The sequence below is a fragment of the Prionailurus viverrinus genome, chromosome B4 (assembly GCF_022837055.1).
Source record: "Prionailurus viverrinus isolate Anna chromosome B4, UM_Priviv_1.0, whole genome shotgun sequence".
Classification (NCBI taxonomy): Eukaryota; Metazoa; Chordata; class Mammalia; order Carnivora; family Felidae; genus Prionailurus; species Prionailurus viverrinus.
The window spans coordinates 10428309-10447741 of NC_062567.1; the positions used below are offsets into that span (position 1 = coordinate 10428309).

The 19433-nt window shown below is 44.1% G+C and overlaps 1 protein-coding gene across 3 annotated transcripts in view; it reads right to left on the bottom strand.

Moving 5' to 3' along the window:
• The window catches only part of FAM107B (family with sequence similarity 107 member B), a 234029-nt gene that overhangs the window by 44131 nt on the left and 170465 nt on the right, over nucleotides 1-19433 (bottom strand). Inside the window, exon 1 of one of the 3 annotated variants that reach the window (XM_047865346.1) lies at nucleotides 18177-18383. The exons of the other annotated variants lie outside the window; for them this stretch is intronic. The gene's annotated coding sequence lies outside the window, so the exon portion shown is untranslated. Of the gene's footprint in view, nucleotides 1-18176; nucleotides 18384-19433 lie in introns of those variants that run through there. 3 annotated transcript variants of the gene reach the window in all.

Consider the following 19433-nt stretch of genomic DNA (forward strand, 5'->3'; position numbering starts at 1 on the left):
GCCCATGACAGAGAATCTGGTGAATTCCTTCTTCCCTTAACTCATCAAGTATTTATTTCGTGCCTGTTAAGTGCCAGACACTATTCTAAACAATGTGGAAGTAGTGACAGAGGAAACAAAGCCCCCGCCCTCATGAAACCCACATGAGGCGGGGCGGGCAAGCAAATAGAAATAGAGTAAAACCCTGGTTTGCAAGCCTAATTCGTCTGGAAACATGCTTGTAATCCAAAGCACTTGAATATCAAGGTGAATTTCAAGAACCACCTGCTCAGTTGTGATCCTGTGACATTTGCCATCAGGTACTACTCGTATTACAAGACGTCACTTTTTTATCAAATTAAAATTTATTAGAAATGTTTGCTTGTCTTGCAGCACAAGTTACCTGCATCGCAAGGTTTTGCCATATATGTGTTTATCAAGGAGTAAGTAAGGACTAGGGAAAGCAAACACAGGGAAGGAAACAGAGAATGAAAGGCTGGGCTATTTGGGATATTCTGGGAAGATTTCATTAAGGAAAGAACAGACACCTGAGTGGTATTTGAGCAACTATCTGAGTGAAGTTGCTATGTAGGGAGAGATCCACTCCAGGGAGAGCCACCAGCATGAGCAAAAGCTGAGACTAGACACCAAGGGGGCCTGGGTGGCTGCAGCACAGGGAGCCAGCAGGAGGGAAGATGGAAAAGTGGTCAGGAACAGGATTTTGGCATCGATACCAAAGGCAGGCAAGGGTAAAAGACCCCTGCAGTTCATGAAGTTTATGATTACGGTAATACAGTAATAACAACACTCCTCCTTCCTTACTTAGCCTGCAAATTCTTCTAAGTCCGCTCTATTACACAAAAGATGATGACAGATCTGAGAAATAAATGCAGTGCAAACAGCGGTTTCAATAACAACATGAAGAAATCACTACCTATATCTGGAGTGCATTCCCTAGCCTCCCAAATGTTCAACTCATAAAATCTGATGGATATTAGAAGATTTCCAAATTTAACGATGACTTTAACCATTAAGGATGCCCCCGAGTAGAATATTCTCAACTGTTTTAGGCAGAGGATAGAATGGCCTTTTAATGTAAAACAATATTAGAATAGGCACTAGTTTCCCATCACAGTTTACACTTTAAAGTGGGCTATGCCTTAGTAAACAGCCCTGGAGAGATTGCAAACACTGCAAGACGTCACCAGCACATTAACTAAAGCCACAGACCTGTATGCTCAGCTGGAAATATCAAAGGGATGTTCTCATCTTTAAGATGATAAGTGGAGGATGCAAAACTGCTAATTTCCTTCTTCGTGGATGCAGCGTAGCTTCTGTAGACATCTAATAATCACTTAATTATATCATAAGGAACATAAACAAAGAAATGCCAACAGGATGCCAACATAAAACAAAGAAATGTCCTCCATTTTCAGAAAAAGAGACCCATCAGCAGATTTGGATTCCTGTCCACACACTGAGGGCAAAAGCCTTAAAGCAGCAATATTTTTGGACAATACAACATCAGGGACATAATAGCGAGCAAACATCCTTTCTAAATCCATGGGTAAGCAGGGAACTAATCCCCAGATGTGGGCTGCCCTTTGCATTTCTCTGAAGCCACTTCAACTTCCAGCCATAAAACCATAAAGAGAAAAACGCCACACTCACCTCACTGACAAACTACTCAGAGGCAGTAAATGAGAGGTTAATTACACGCTGATTTCCAGGATATTTCTCAACTATGACAGTAGCTTTATCACCTAGTACAAGATCCTTTTGCCAATTTACCTAGATAAGAAACAGGATTTGCCTGAGGTGTGACAGAAATGAGAAAAAGCAAATTATGTCCCTGCTATAAAATTCAGCAATTAATACTTTCCTTGAATACAGCTTCTTTAATACATCGATTAATTGCCACTAAACTAAAAAGTTAAATTCCTGAGGCTTAAAATAGCCACAGAAAGGTTACATCAGTTCTGTTAAATAAACAAAAACTTAAGAGGAAGAAATGATCTTGCTATCACTCCAACTATACATATTGGGGTTCTTGTAACAGGTGGTCCAGGGATGAGGAAAATCATTTAATAGATACATTTATTCTTTATTAAAAAAAAAAAAACAAAACCCTGGGGCACCTGTGTGGCTCAATCAGTTAAGTGTCTGACTTCTGCTCAGGTTACGATCTCGCCGTTTGTGGGTTTGAGGCCCACATTGGGCTCTGTGCTGACAGCTCAGAGCCTGGGGCCTGCTTCAGATTCTGTGTCTCCCTCTCTCTCTGCCCTTCTCCCATTTGTGCTCTCTCAAAAACAAACACTAAAAAAAAATTTTTTAAGAAAAAAAAGGCCTTAATTTTTTCCCTGATTTTAGAAGCAATGTGCTGATTGTAGAAAATTTGGAAAATACATAAAAGTATAAAGAAAATCATCCATGAATGCATCAGGACACATTCCCATATTTTGCTATTTTCCTTTCAATTAGTACAACACACACCTCTTCAAAATTAGGATCATACTGAGTAGACAATTTATTACATTTAAAAGCATTTCATCTGCGATAAAATACTTTTTAAATATAGTTGCATAATATTTCATTATACAGATGTGTTGTAACTGACTTAATTATACCTCTTCTGTGTATTCAGAATGCAAGATGAACTACTGAATTGTAAAGTAACAGACCAGGAAAAGATCTATGTTATGGTTTCAGAACCTACATTGTACCTAACCTTTAAAAAACCACCGCTAGTCATATATTAATGAAGTATCAAAGAATATCCATAGTTATCCAAAAAGGTTATTTCAATGCTCCTACCTTTCCCAGTTTGTTAGATATAATGAGGGTATTGCTATTTTTGTCATTCTAAGTACATTTTTTATTTTTTTGAGTTTTAATTTCTAACACAGTAAGAATCAATAGACATTACAACAGAAAAAGTTCTTTGGGGTCCTCAAATACTTTTTAACAGCGTAAAGGAGTCCTGAGATCAAAAAGCTTAAAAATCCTGGGCTGTAGAATGAAGGCTCTCTTTAACAAATACACCCATGTACTATTTTGTTTGTGTGTGACTGATTTCTGCTTAAATGAGATTGCTCCAAGGCTTTTGAGAAATTCATCCTATCTGCATCGGGTGGAATTCTTCCTCTCTTGGCCCACATTTAGTCTCTAAAAAACTAGGCTCCCAGATACTTAATATATTTCAGCATTCTATTGCCAAACACTTTCTTCAAGCAGATACAGCAAGGAAAACAGGACCCCAGAAAGTCAGAGATGTAAGATCTCTAACAACAACTACCTCTCCCTTGCTGGTTAAACACAATAAGACAAAAAACTATCAAAATACATCTGGGTAAGAGCAGAGTGATTCAGATGATGGTATCTGACACACACTGTTTTTACTTCCTCTTATCAAAATTACACAGGCAATTCTGTGAATTCCACAGACCAAATTATACACACATACACCCTTCCACCTATCAGTGCCCAGAACTCAAGGGAAATAAGAAAACATGCACTTAGTTCCTGTTACAATGTTACTTTCTAATCAACAATCCAAAGCCCCAAAGCGATTACAGCACAACAGATATTCCTTATATTCAAGCACTGCAAGGCTACTATGCCACTGTCTTGGTTTTTTTTTTTGTTTGTTTTTTGGTTTTTTTGAGAGTGAGTGAGAAAGAAAGAGAGAATGCACACATGCATGCATGGGAGAGGCAAAAGGAAAGAATCTCAAGCAGGCTCCACACCCCACATGGGGCCCAGCACAGGGCTTGATCTCACAACAGACTGTGAGATCTTTTTTTTCTTTAATGTTTTTTTAAATTTATTTTTGAAGAAGAGAGAGAGAGACAGAGCATGAGCGGGGAAGGAGCAGAGAGGGAGACACAGAATTCAAAGCAGGCTCCAGGCTCTATGCTGTCAGCACAGAGCCCGATGCAGGGCTCTAACCCACGAACCACGAGATCATGACCTGAGCTGAAGTCAGCCGCTCAATCGACTAAGCCACCCAGGCGCCCCTGTGAGATCTTGACCTGAGCCAGAATCAAGAGGTGGGGGCTTAACGACCGAAGCCACCCAGGCGCCCTGTCCTGTTTTTCTGTAACATTTAGTTTCTACAAAGAAACAAAATGATCACACTTTATTTTTTTTAACTTTCTTTTTTTTAGAAAAAGAGAGCAGAGCAGAGGGAGGGAGAGGGGGGAGGGAGGGAGAGAGGGAGATGAGGAGACAGAGAGGGAGAGAGAGGGAGAGAGAGAATTCTAAGCAGGATCCATGCCCAGTGTGGAGCCCCACATGGTGCTCAATCTCACAACGGTGAGATGATGATCTGAGCAGAAAGCAAGAGTCAGGTGCTTAACCTACTGAGCCACCCAGACACTCCAAAATGATCACACTTTAAAAAATCAGATTGAAAATTTTAAATACTCTTTCATTATTAGAATATGTATTTGTAGCAGGTGCCCAGCACACTTCAACACCAAGGTTAAAGCAGTGAACAAACGAAGTTCCTACTCTCATGAGGTTTACATGCTAATGGGGGAAGCAGACACTTAACTAAGGAAGCAGCAGCAATGAACTACATTGGGTAGTAACAGAGGAAGCCCAGGAAACCCTGAGACAACAGGCTGCAGATGTCGAGAAGACCTTCGGGATGAAATCGGTCCCGGTGGCCAACCCTTCATGGACATGTGGCAGCACAGATCTTAAGAAGTTTAAGATTAATCAGAAAAACAAAGAAGGAGCTCAAGGGCAGGGATTTATATATAATGAAATCAAAACTCACCTGGGGAGACAATGAAGCCAGCCACCAAAATGGAGAAACAAGCTCGGTGGATCAGAGAAAATAGGAGTTTTAGACATGCTGCACTTTTGACGCCCATAAAACATGCAAGTGAATGTGTAAAGGAGGCACTGGCGAAAGTGCTTGAGCTCGAGAGTCACAAACAGGCTAGATACACGGACTTGGGAGCCAAAAATCTACAGGATGGGTGAAGAGGAGCCTGCAGAAGAGACCGAAGGGGAGTATCCAGGAAGAGCAGGGAATCCAGGGCTCAGGGCTCAGAGATAGGCGACTACTGCACAGAGGAACACGTTCTCAGCCGTGGTAAACTGTGTTCAGCAAGAACTGCTGAGCGGTCCATCAAGAGCACAAGCAAGCACCCTCTGAACTCAGCAATAGGGAGGATGACTTTCCTTCAAGGCTGGCTTCGTGAGCATGCACCTTGGACGTGGTTTCATGCTTTGCTGCCACCATCTTGAAATTCTTAATAACTTTTGAACAAGGAACCCTGCATTCTCATTTTGCACTAAACTCAGCACACTATGTAGCAAATTCTGCCTGAGAGCAGTTTCAGTAAAGTGGTGGAGATAAGGGGGTAAAAAAAAAAAAAAAGGAATACAGTAGTGTGAGGAGTGAATGGGAATGAGCAAATTGAGACATGAGGCATGTGGTGGAGAGACCAAGGAGGCCCCCATGAACCTCATCCCCCACCTCTCATCCCCTAGTACAACCCCTTCCCTCTGAGTGGAAGTAGGACCTGTGACTCACTTCCACCCAACAGGATATGGCAAAAGTGACAGGATTATCACTCCCATGATTATTACACCTTGCTGGAGTCTCTCTCTTACCAGCTGTCAGGAGCTGCCATGAAGTAAGTGGAACCCCATGGACCATGAAGTACAGGGACCTCTAGGAAAAGAGGGCAACTTAAGTCCCATGACTGCAAAGAAATGAATTCTGCCAATAACTCCGTGAGCTTAGAAGCAATTCTTCTCCAGGTGAGCCTCGGATGAGACCACAGCCCTGTACACCCATGGACCGCAGCCTGAAGCACAGAACTCAGATATGCTAGGCCTGGATTCCTGACCCACAGAAATGGTGAGATAATAAATGCATGTCATTTTAAGCCACTACATTTATGATAATTTGTCATCCAGCAGTAGATAACGAAGTACAAACCAGAAAGGAGAATATCCTCTCCAGACGTTTCATCAAAGGGAAGGAGACAGAAAGTAGCAGCCAAAGTGCAGGGCACCAGGGAAGGTATGGGTTTCACGGTGTCCGTTGTATTCTGTTTTTAAGATGGGAAAGACGTGAGCATTGGCAAATCCTTATGATAAAGAAACACCAGGGCAGAGGTGGAAACAGGAGGTGGGAGAGGGTGGTGGGAGAGAAACTGATTTTCAGGAAGTGAGGGGGATACTTCTTGCACCATCAACAGAAAAATAAGAAAGGATCCAAGAATGGGCAGATTTGCAGAGGGGCAGTGGGAAGAAGAGGGCACAGCCTGGAAATGACCATTTTATTAGTGGTGGAAGGATGGTCTGCTGACAGCGAGGGACAAGCAGGGATGTAGCTGACTATAAAATTGGAGATTTGCATGTTGAGAAGGTTGGACAGAGCCACCGTGGAGAGCAGGAGTGCTGAGGAGGAAAACATTTAATTTCCTAGCCGGGCTAAGTCCCTGGTGAAGGTGGGGACCAGGATCTTACAGTGGCATCTGTGACGTGGTCTGGCAGAAACTGGCAGTCCAGGCACAGACATGGGGACAGTGAGCTGCCTGATCCTCCAGGGTTGGGATGTGCCCTCCCAGCAGGCAGAAGGGAAAAGGGGATTTGGTGTACTGAGAAGGGCACCGTGAAACGTTGGCCGTGGAGTCAGAAACCAGAGGCACCGTGACTGACACTGAGGGTGGGAGCAGGACAAGGGGCTCGAAATGGACCCAGAAGGGCAAATATCCGACGTCACCTGGGACAGCCCATCAGAGGAACTGGATTGGAGGTTCTGGAGGCTACAAATTTCAGACCCAAAGCAGCTCACCGTGTTAGCAAGATCTCGGACAGTGACTCTTTGAGGGTGATCCACCCGTTCCAGTTTGAGCATTGAAAGTCCCGTGTCTGGGGAAACTGGGATGGTTCTATAACTGAAGGTGGTCCCTGAAGAAAGCCCCAGCCCCCAGTCCCAGGCAAATGAGGCCTGCTGGTCACCCACCTTGGCGGCCACTGGGATCAACTGATGAGCTCTAACAACTCCTGAAGGCTGGAGCAGGAGACTGCCGCCCAGGGGCCAAAACTCTGGAGCCAGGACTAGTAAATGACTGCACAGACGGCAGGAGATGATCACTAACCATAGCAAGCCCAGAAGGCCAAGGAGTGAGACAGGAAGGATGTGAAAGCAGCCACGAGGAGCCGGGGCGCTATCTGGGTGTGGCAGAAGGTGCCATCTGTGCCCACCAGGGCACAGACAGCAGCAAACTCCAAGAGCCGGGTTCCATTAGGACCAGGAGGTGAAGACTTCTGGAGGATAAGCAGGCTGATCACGGAGCAGGAGTCACAGCACGAGGCAAGTGCAAAAATCTAGGGTAAGAAGGGGAAGCACAGGACAGTCCTCAGAGGAAAGTCCCTGGAGTTCCAGGGCTACAGGAGCCCACGGAGGTAACTGCAGGGAGAGAGGGAATAGGGTGGGAGGTAACCCCGTGTGGGGTGTGGGGTGGCTGCTGGTGACATACTAAATGGCACTCCAAAGGAGCTGGTGTCCCATGAAGTCTGTGGGACACAAGCACAGGTGTACTTTAACACAATGAGACTGCTATGTGGTACATACACATTTATCCTGAAGAAAAGAAATTAGGAATTTTCTAAGCTCCACCATGGGTTCCTCTGGTCCTTATCTAAAAGTCCTTTCTGCTTGGGACTCAATACTCAGATGTCTGTTTCACAAATAATCATTTTTTTCTGATATTCAAACCTTCACCCAACCCTGAGATTCTCCTTAAACCTCTCACATTTCACTAATAACTTGTATGTTACCTGAATCCAGAAAATCCTCATGGATTTAACTGATATGGAGGCCAATAACTAATACAGAAACCGAGTACAGAATATATTTCTTGACAATCAAGTGCCAAAGTTATCACATCACCATGGAACTGAGAAGGAGAGAATATGTGCTATGTTGTGCTGTGTCACAGGGAGTTGTGTTTTCTGGCATGTGTGTGTGTGTGTGTGTGTGTGTGTGTTCATGCACATGTGCAAGCATGCATAGGTATTAAGAGTATATACCATCTGGAGATTTAAGTCCTGTAGAAGCTCGGAAAGACTCAATAATAGAACACTGTTTCAACAAAACCTTTTTAGCCTTATTTACAAAAATATATATGCAGAAAAACTTCCTCAACTGAAGAACAATTCGAGTACTTCTATTCAGTCTAACCTTGCTCTCAAGTTCTGGAGAAGACAGAGTTCAGCCAGGCCTTGGGTGGGGCGGGAGAACTAACCAAACAAAAAAGCACAGTGAGCTCACAAGTGCCAGGAGATCCGATGGTTACTCAACAGGTTGGGCCTGGGAAGGAAACCGAGGGCCCTTTGCCACCCCTCACACAGCCCACAAACAAGCTCTCTCTCCCCGTCCTCTCGTTAATTCAAGACCAGGCTTCATGAAGGAAAATGGGCCCCTATTCTCATAGGGTAGCCTACGAGCCCCAGCACAGCCCCAGCACAGCCCCCACCACGCAGGCTGGTTAAGCCAGAACTCCTCAAAAACCAGCACACAGACCCTGAAACAGAAACTCCCACCAACCAGGTTCATTTCCTACAAAGGCAGTTACCAACAAATAAATATTTCTAAATTAGTTTCATTACTACAGAAAGAGAATTCTTTTACAAAGTAAAGCTTTCAAAAGTTAAGCCAGAATATATAAAATTTAATTTATATATAAATAAATGTGAATGTGAACAAGGAAGATAGGAACCCTATGTTAATAAGGGTAACTCATATTTTTTTTCTCCAATGAAAAGACATTGCAAATGCACCTACCAAAAAACCAAAAAACAAAAAACAAAACCCAAAGCCAAAAAAACCCAAAAGCCAGTATAGGAAGGAGACAGAGAGATCTACTGGTCTCTATCAACATTACACTGTCACCAAGTATTTGTGCCAGTCAGCAGTGTGGTGCGGGAATAGGTAGCAAGACAAGCCAAAGCCACTGTGAAAATAGTACACCACGATGAAGGAGAGCATTTACATCCCTTGTCGTCTTAGACAGGTATTGACAGAGACTGAACGGTTTCATGATGGACACCCAAGAACCCATCTTTCGTGATCCCACCAAGGAACAAGAGGCAAATTCAACTCAGAGCCTGTCAGAGCGGTTTGCTGTTCCTGCACACATGTGTTTTTTCTATCCACAACTACTAGGGAGAAGGGGAAAGCAATGAGCAAAACAATTTCAAATCAAGGGCTATTTAGCTAAAATGAAATACTTCAAAACACTTATCCATCCTATAATGTCCATGGAATAGTGGCATTTTTACCAGAAGCGCGTATCTTCCAAAAAATTCCACAATTTAATCATCGGGTTCCCAAACATTGAATAGGGGATGAATAAATACATGGGGATAAAACATACTGGACACACAAAAGATATTTTTAAAAGGTAAAGGACAACTCATCCAGAGTATGACAGAGATGGTTGGGCATTTGAAGAAATCTTCAGAGGGGAAAAAACAGCCTCTTACGGAACGCTCTCCCTGGCAAAGACATGATGTCCAAAACTGTAACGAGATGTCACTTTTTATTTAGCCTCGTACCATACAGGTCTGCTGTTCTGTTAAACCCACAAGTTCAAGTTCACACATTTGAAAGACTAGATTATTCAGTGACCCATGGGAAGATCTCAACATTTATTCCTACCTCAGATACACATTTTCTTGTTTAGGCTTTATTCATGATCATCCAAAGTTTTAATGCTTTTTAAAACAATTTTTAATGTTTATTTCTTTTTGAGAGACAGAAAGAAACAGAGTGCAAGTTGGGGAGGGGCAGAGAGGAGGAGACAGAATCCGAAGCAGGCTCCAGGCTCTGGGCTGCCAGCACAGAGCCCCATGCGGGGCTCGAACTCATGAGCTGTGAGATCATGACCTGAGCCGAAGTCGGATGCTCAACCGACTGAGCCACCCAGGAGCCCCCCCACCCCCCCAATCATTCAAAGTTAAAAAAAAAAAAAAACCCAACCTTTAGTAAGACAAAGTTTGCCCAAGAAATTGCACTACACTTGTCACCTACTCAAGGCACAAGCAACAATAGGTTACTGAAAACGAACAGGTTACTGAGAATGAACGCTAAACTCTGGATATTTGCAGGCTCCTCACTCAAGGCAACAGATAAAAAAGATCCGGGCAAGAAAGCACCTCCCAATAGCAGTGGTGCCTTGGAGAGGGAAGGAAAAGTCCCCCAAACAAGAATTTACCACCACCACTTGCCCCTCCCCAAGAAGCTTTTTTTCTGAAAATCAAAACAGACAAAGTTCAACTTCAAAGGGAGATGTTGTAGCAAGTCCAGAAGGCGGGAAAGTTGGCATATCCATCTCTGTGTGCAAATGAATGACCTCATGAGGCATAGAAACGAGCAAACAATGCAAAACAAACTGTTCCAACTCTGGTACCAGTTACTGACCTTCCAGACCAATGGAACATGCTGTCTCTGGCAGCACAAGCAGAATGTGCATAAGAGAGCAGCTACTCTGCTTGAAAGCAAATACCTTCTACACACATTCACTGAAATCTAATAACAAAAGCAAACACTTCCACCTATGAATCAGCGCCCTCTTTAAGTGGTGTGACAATACACATATATAAACAAGTCAAATGCATGGGGGTCTCCCCAAGCCTGCATGTGCACCGTCCCCTGCCCAACACTCACACACCTTAACCATGCTCAGTCACCTTTCCAACTCAGTCACCCTCCCCAACTACAAGAGGTTAGGCTTTAATATTCATTGTAACGCCACCACCAATACCTATAGCATGAAGGCTTTAAGGCAACTAAAACTTGAGCTCCTAAGGATCATAATTCATGACATATGGTCTACTTGTGAAATGTGCTGGGAATTTTCTATTGTGGGGGAAATGTTTAACACAATGAAAAACTACAACCAGAGGAAGGAGGGCCTTGAGCTCTGGTCCCAATTCTGTCCAACTACCTGTGTGAAACTCTGGGCAAGGAATGGTCTACCTCTCTAAACCAGAGACATTTCCTTCGAGGTCTAGATTGTTATTAAATTATTAGGAAATATCAAATCTAGACCAAGGCACAGGGTGCGAAATTACCATTGGAGAGGCACACACGAGACATATTTAGTGAGCTAACTTCAGTGCTGGCCCACAGTACACTTGCTCCCCAATCAAGCTTGACACAGCAGTGACACAGAAAGAACCTGAGAGGCAGTACAGAAGGAGGCTCCATGGAAAACCCTGAAAACTGTTTACAAACCATGCTGCTTGGCTCACATGTGATTCACGAGCATTCCTTCCAAATGTATCACTGTGGACATGAGTCAGTCAGCTCTTCCTGCTCCTTCTTTCTATCTGCCCCTCCCACAGCACAGGAAACATGGCGCACCTCCCCACCTGCGAAGTGTCATGAGACCTGATACTTAAGATTTCAGGTCTATTCCACCTGTGAAAAAACATGGACAACCAACAGGGTTTAGTAAACCACACACACGTTTCGCCAAACCATACTGATCCCTAATACGGTACATATTTCCTATGGTGTTTTATGTTATAATAGTACTGATTGTGACCCGCGGTATAAAATAAGAGATCCATCAAAAATAGATATGTAAACAAGATGTGTATAGACATACATAGTGGAATATTACTCAGCCTTTAAAAAGAATGAAATTCTGGGGCGCCTGGATGGTTCAGTTGGTTAAGCGTCCAACTCTTGATTTTGGCTCAGATCATGGTCTCACAGTTCCTGACATGGAGCCCCGCATCAGGCTCTGCACTGATAGCATGGGGCCTGCTTGGGATTCTTTCTCTCTTTCTCAAAATAAATAAGGAAGGAAGGAAGGAAATTCTGACACCTGTTACAACAGGAATGAACAATGATGATAGTATGCTGACTAAAATAAGGCAGACACACAAAGATGAATACCGTATCATTCCATTTATATGAGGTATCTACAAAAATCAAGTTTAGAGAGACAGAAAGTAGAATGGGGGTTGCCAGGGCTGGGGATGAGAGAGAACAGGGAGTTAGTGTTTTGTTTAATGAGTACAGAATTTCCATTTGGGAAGATGAGAAAGCTCTGGAGAGGTATAGTCATGATGTCTGCACAACAACGTGAATGCACTGGGGCACCTGGGTGGCTCAGTCAGTTAAGTGTCCGGCTCCTAGTTTCAGCTCAAGTCATGATCTCATGGTTTGTGAGTTCAAGCTCTGCATCTGGCTCTGCACGGACGGTGTGGAGCCTGCTTGGGATTCTTTCTCCCTCTCTCTCTGCTCCTCCCCCACTGATTCTCTCTCTCTCTCTCTCTCTCTCTCTCTCTCAAAATAAATAAACATAAGAAGTTTTTTAATGTGAATGTACTAAATGGCATTGAACCATATGCTTAAAAATGGTTAAGATCATTGTGTGTCAACTGTACTCAAAAAACCATTTAAAAAATGACAAATTTTATGTTATGTTAGCACAATAAAAAACAAAGCTGAGAGTCAACAGCTGAGAAACTCCCCTAAAAAATGAAAGCCTTCTATACGACATGGTATTAATGAAACCGGAACAACTAGGAAAAATATTTCCAGTAGTATTCTGTAGCATTCATGTGAGATAGTAAAAAATACATGTATTAGTCTCTGCCCCGACTTCCTGACACAGAGTTCCAAAAATCTAGCACTAGGAGAATCTCTCATTCTAGGAGTTGGTCTTTGACCCCACTGAATGGGGCTCTGAAACCAGGGTGAATTCCTAAGTGGTAAGAGCAATGGAGGCATCTTTTGTCCAACTGAGGCAACTCTGGGTGTACTCCTGATGGGGGCTGGTCACCAGAAAGACCAACCCATGATCAGAAACTTGGAATTTTCAGCCCCAGCCCTCAGTTCTCAGAAAGTTAATAATTGATCGTGCCTCCATGAGGAAGCCTCCATAAAAATTCCCAGCATTCGGGGCTCAAAGAGCTTCTGGGCTGGTGAATACACCCAATACACCGGGGGGTGATGCACCTCGAATCTATGAGACAGAAGCTCCTGCACTCAGGCCCCTCCTAGACCTTGCCCTATGTATTTCTTCATCTGGGTTTTCATCTGGATCCTCCACCATATCCTTCAATAAACTGGTAACCAAGTGTTTCCCTGAGTTCTGTGAGCCATTCTAACACATAATCAAATCCAAGGGGGAGGAGGTCACGGGAACCTCTAATGTGTGGCCAAGCAGGGCAGAAGTTGGAGGTAACCTGGGAACCAAATACTTGCAGCTGGTGTCTGAAGCGGGGAGGTGGCCATCATCTGGATGTGAGACCACATCCAGGCAGAGAACGTCACAACTGAGTTAAATTGCAGGACACACAGCTGAGGTCACTGAGAAATGCTTAGTGGGGAAAACCCCCCACACACCTGGTGTCACAAGCGGTGAGCGTGGCAGTCGTGTGTCAGAGTAAAGGAGAACCACAGGAGGAGAGACTGGGCAGTTTTGTTTTTCTTTACAGCTAGAATCCTAACGCTGCAATCAACATATACTACTGAGTCTTAGTTTGCTCCAACTATAAAACAGGAACAGGGAGGTTTATTAATAAATTAAAGTCACAATGCCCCAAGAAAATGTTTGTTGACGAAAAAGTTGAGAACACTGTGAAAATTTAGTTAAGAATAGACATTATCAGATCACTAGGAAAAGGGGATGTTATTGGAAAATTTAGAAAAATCTTCCCAAAGTATTCTGGGGTTAATATGGGTCACTGCTATTAAAAAGTAGGAAAAAGAATAAACACCGATTTCAAGCAGGAGCTCAAAAAGTGTATAATCATCCAAGGCTCTCTTTGATCAAAAAATTATCTCTTTTTAAAAACTCTTTTTATCTCAAAGACACGCTGACTGATACCACAGTGTCTGCCCCTGCTTTTTTTTTTAAAGTTGAGAGCTGAGGATTTCAGCTCTCAAAAAATGGTAGCAGGGGCCGTGTTCTCTTACCCTGATTTCACACCCAGTGTCCTCAAATGCCAAGTCCTTTAAACTCAGATCTATAAAGCTATATTTATGACAACACACATCCACAGAGGCAACTCTGGATAAGCAGGCCCAACGTCTTTTCCACAAATGTAAATGAACATATGCACTTACAATCCACAATTTTCTATTCACATATAACTCCAATGTTAAAGACATTTTTTCTCCAAATAACCATCTTTGGGCGACTAATGTTTTTATGGCTGCGGGCCAGGAGATACAAGGAGTTAAATTAAGTTTTATTAAAGGTATTAGCATTAACACCAGTAAGAATGGTGGCCCCTTTCCTCAGTTCTTCCCAAATGGTCTCAGTCCTAGAGCTGGCACCTATTTCTGTGCTTACACAGGGCGTCACAGGGGTCTCCAACTTTAGGTCCAAGTACATGAAAGTACGAAGCCCTTTTCCAATCAGGCAAGCTCAATAAACAAAATGGTGCCAACTTCACTTGCCAACAAATGAGCAACTACTTTGTCTAACCTATTTGTTAAACCCAAGCATGGGCCTAGCCTCCCTAACAGATGTAAGCTCCCCAAGGGTAAATATCCTGCATACTGATCTGTGCCCAAGACACTGGGTCTTCCATTAGGAGTTTAATAAACCTAAGTTACTACATTTCCACAAACTCAATCCATTTTTATTTATCTTTCCTCACCTTGCCAAATCTCTCTAAGTGATATTCTCAAGGTTAGAAATATACAGAAGAGGGGTGCCTGGGTTACTCAGGCGGTTAAGCATCGGACTCTGGATTTCGGCTCAGGTCATAATGTCACAGGTTCGTAGACTCGAGCCCTACGTCAGGCTCCGCGCTTAGGATTCTCTCTCTCCCTTTTTTATCCCTCTCTATCTCAAAATAAATAAGTAAACATGTTTAAAAAAAGAAATATACAGAAGAAAAGCATACAATAAACAAGTTCCTTCCCTATCAGGGACACACATTTCCTTCTAAGATGCTGAAATAATACTACCAGCTTATAAATATGACTGGTCTTTACTCGGGGAAGAAAAATCCATCTCAAACATGAAAAGAGATGGGATCTTGGCAAACTGTTCACTTTTTGCTCCTTTCTATAAAGTCAATAATAGGATTCTTTATTTAGGATCTATAGTCAGTCCACTATCAGGAAGCAAGTAAGGGCCACTGATAAGGCTAGAAAACAAACCACACCTCAGTCACCAGAACAAAGCGTAGGGAGTTCCTGTTCAAAGACAAACATGACAATTTTGGAAGAGATTAAGATGAGGGAGAGGCAGAAGAGAAGTAGGCACATCATGCCTGACTAATCATTGATAACTAACACTGACACAATCAAATGTCAACTCACAGAAGGCAGTGATTTGCTTCACCTGCAATTTACCAACCATCCGAAATCCCTCTTCCAATCACTCTCTCCACAAAATAGACCATGTTTTTGTTCAAACGTGCACTAAAAAGGACAGCCCTGTTCACAAATCTTAAGACTTTACCAAAATTATAACAAAGCAAAAAAACAAAACAACAACAACAACAAACCCCACATTCACTTGCTATTAACTTCTACAGACATCTCGGAAAAACCCTGGAACCAGACACCAGGAAAGGACGCCCACTCATTAAGTTATGCATTAAGCTCAAGTCAGTAAATAAACTGATTTTCTAAGAGAAAAGATATTTCCTTAATGGTTTATGAAACAGTTACCAAAGTGACACACCGATTTTGAAAACTAATTTATTAGAACGTAAGCTTCTAAGAACATAAGCAAAAGTAGGTTTTGCTATTTAAGCATCACTTCTCAACATCCACAGCAACTGACGTTAAGTCTCTAAACACAGGAAGGCACAGAGTTACTGAATAAATGGACTCCAATCTGTTGGAAACAGCAATGCTTAAAGAAACTGTATTTTAATATTCAGAAGCCAGTTATCTGTTTTCCCTATTACAGTGCAGACTCCTTCTGAAGCCTTCTACTGCAAAGTAACCAAAATCTTACCAGATTAAGAATACACCAGATAAAACCCATGAAAGATTCACCTCCAAACCCTACTCATGACTTACAAGTTCCTACCTCCCTGCCCAGCTGGCAAACGACCCTAAAATTGCTTCCCTGAGCTTATCAGCCGAACAAATGGAAACTCTAAGCGAACACAGAACTTCCCGTCAGTAGCATCACCCAAGCAAAAACACACAGAGGCAACAGAATCTCAAAACCAGGTTGACTACTCAATACCTGGGATGAGACATGGATAAAATCGTGTTGTCATTCCCCAGTTCTTCTTTCCAAAGAGATGGGGTACCTCAAAATAAATCATGTGTGCAACCAAATACATGGAATTTAAAAGTCAAGGCCACACTACAGAAGAAACAGCTAAAGTGTGAGCAATGAGCAACAGTGTAAACAGCATCCCCTGCTCATTTACCCACAAATAAAAGCCCACGGAACACATGGCTATTTTCAATTTTAAAACATGCAAACTGTTAAAGGCCAAAGCCATAGGATTATGCTTGGCCTTTAATTCACTGGCCTTTCATTCATTTTAATTTACCAAAAGGAAATGCTAATGTGATCCTCATACTTGGCCTCCCAAGACCCTGACTTCATACCAAAATGGAACTTAAAATAATGCATTCTGCAGAATTTCCTTCCTTACTGAGAAGACAAACGATTTAGTTATACTCGAGGACTAAAATCTAAGGAACTCTTATCCCGTGTTGCTTGGGCAGTAGAGAAGGCTTAGGCATCGCCTCCAGTGGGAGAACACCTGGGGTTACAGCAAACCAAGAACAAAGCAGAGTCCTTGTTGCTGGAAACACCCGTTTCATGCACTTCATCTTCTACTGGGGGTACAGGGGGAGGGGAAAGACAGGCAAGAAGCAAAGGAGCTTATAAGGTATCTGCAGTGAGTCCGGTCAAGTGTTAGGAAAACGAATAAAGCAGGGTAAGAGGGTGCAGGTCAGGGGGCCGATTTTATAAGGGGTGATGGAGAGGCCTCTCAATATCTGGGATGAGCTTTCCAGAGAGAGGATCTGGAGATCCCCACACACCCTGGGCAAGCGTGTGCTTGGCCTGTTTAGGAAAAACAGAAAAGAGGCCAATGTGGCTGGAGCGAGGGGAGGAGGAAAGTGGTTGGAAACTGGGTCAGGGAGGTGGCAGGAGCCAGACCAGCTTCTGATGCACTCCAACACTTGGAGAAATGGCTGATTCAGGAATCAGAGTTCTACACCACCAAACGTGGTGGAAATCAACTCCTTACAGCGACCCCCACTGCCCCAGCATTATAAAGCCCCTGGGAGGTTCCAGGGACCATCTCACTTCAGCTGCACCTGCGGGTGTCCACGCCCATAATAGCTGTGGAACCAATGCCCAGTTCCTGTAAGAAGACACAAAGTAGGGCGCTCAGGATTAATGCTGGAGATTGTGCAGGCTGCTCGCCCAGGTGGGCAGTTTCAGATTTGGCATACTGACCACACACTGCTCGTGACAACCACTGAAACTCCAGGTTATGATGCATTAGAATAAAATCCTGTCTTCAGTCGCAGAGTACATCATCATCATCCCACTTGCCACAGGTTACCAAAGAGATCGGCTTTTCTGGGGCACTGCCGATCTCAAATACTCTTTGCCGTCGTCCCCAGAAACGCATGCCTCGTTCTCAATTTACCCTGGACATCATTAGCGAATAGACAGTGGCCATCCCTCTAGGAGACAGGTAACAGTTCTTCTAAAACCAAAACCAGAATGGTGAGGCGGGCGTCATTAATAACATACCCACGTTTTTCAACCTTCGCCTGAGTGCTGGCTGTAGGCAGGCACACTATTAATGTGCTCGTTGTTATTTCTGTAAAACTCGATCAAGTGTACACTATTATCCCCATTTTACTGACAGAGCTGTAACCTGAAGACCCGGAAGTGGGCCCAAGCACTCTGATCCCAGAAGATGCCAAATCACACTGCTTCTCTTTAAGGAACTGGACAGTGAAAAATTAAACATTTGACAAAAGTTACCCAGGGAGAGAGGGGAAGACATAGCCTTCCCCATTTGGCTAAAAAGACAACCTGTGTCTTAAGATCCAGAGTCAGGACTCTTTAGGGAGATATGTGTAACCCAGAGCTAAGCATACAGGAGAAAGAATCTGCTCATTAATGACAAGTGACATGACATGCAGAAAACCACAGTACGGACCGCAGGACTCCAAAAACAGGATGTAAGCTCACCTTTCTGGGCAGACAGCCACGCACCCACCGGCTGCCCTCCTTTTATGTTTCAGTATTCTTTCATCCGGGGAAGATCGCGAGCTGGCTGTGTGTAGCTCTCCGTTTGTTTTACAAGGGGCCACGGAAGTTGTGGCCTGACACGCCACCCCACCCCAAGTCACAGGGTGAGGGGGGCTGGAGGAAGTAGAAGAGGCTCGGCCAAGCTGCCAACCTGCATGCTGAGTTGCCGACACCAGCCGCCAGGAAGAAAGGGGAAACGTTCATGAAGGAAGTGAAGCAACAGAAGCAAAGGGCAGGCAAACCCACAACCGTACATTGTCCGCTCACCGGGAGGGCCCTCTGTGTTCCAACGTGGATGGGACAGTCCTCAGGGTATCACTGGGCCCGGGGACACAGCACAACGTACAAGACAGTCCTTTCCCCCGAAAGGATCTGCTGTAAGGGGTGGTGGTGGTGATGGTGGTGGGCGGGGGGAGGGATGTTTCTAGGGTAGTTCTTAGGAGGGAGGGTTTCAGCTCAGGAAATGTGTGACTAAAATGATATAAAACAGGATGTAAATGGAGGTCTTTTAAAAGGAACTTCTTGCTCCGCACTGGCAGTGCAGAGCCTGCTTGAGATTCTCTGTCTCCCTCTCTCTCTGCCTCTCCCCTGCTCGCTATCTCTCTCTCTCAAAATAAATAAATATTAAAGAAAATAATAAAGGAACTCCTAGCACTCTGAGTCTGAAACAGGGGCCGAGCACTCCTCGTGTGTTTCATAGTGTGAACGGCATGACTGAAGCCAGCCCAGCCCCATCGACACGCCTGAACCCCGTGGGCCCTTCAGTGTCTGACTCGCAACGGCAGAATTTAAGCAGCAGCGCTCTGGAGGCCAAGATTAGGATGAGAGGGGCCCCAAACTCAGAGTTCCCAATCAGGCACGGAAACATGCAATCCGTGAGCAGGGGACCTCACAGAAATCCAGAGGAAAAGCACCTGCCAGTAGGGACAACGTGCGGGAGAGCTCTGCCTTCTCACCCTGGGGCGCCCCAGTGCGCGGAACCTTTCACTCGGTTCCATCATAAACGAAGCAGTCTCAAACAGGACGACGTGCTGTGTGAGGCCGGCACCCACATCAAATGGTGCTTCTGGAACTTCAAGAAGGAACAGCAACTCTTCTGGGGAATGGAGCTCCTAGCAGAAGGGACAGAGAACCCGTGCCCAGGGGAACAAGAGACACACACAGGCACGTTATCAACAGTACCCAGATGGCACTGAG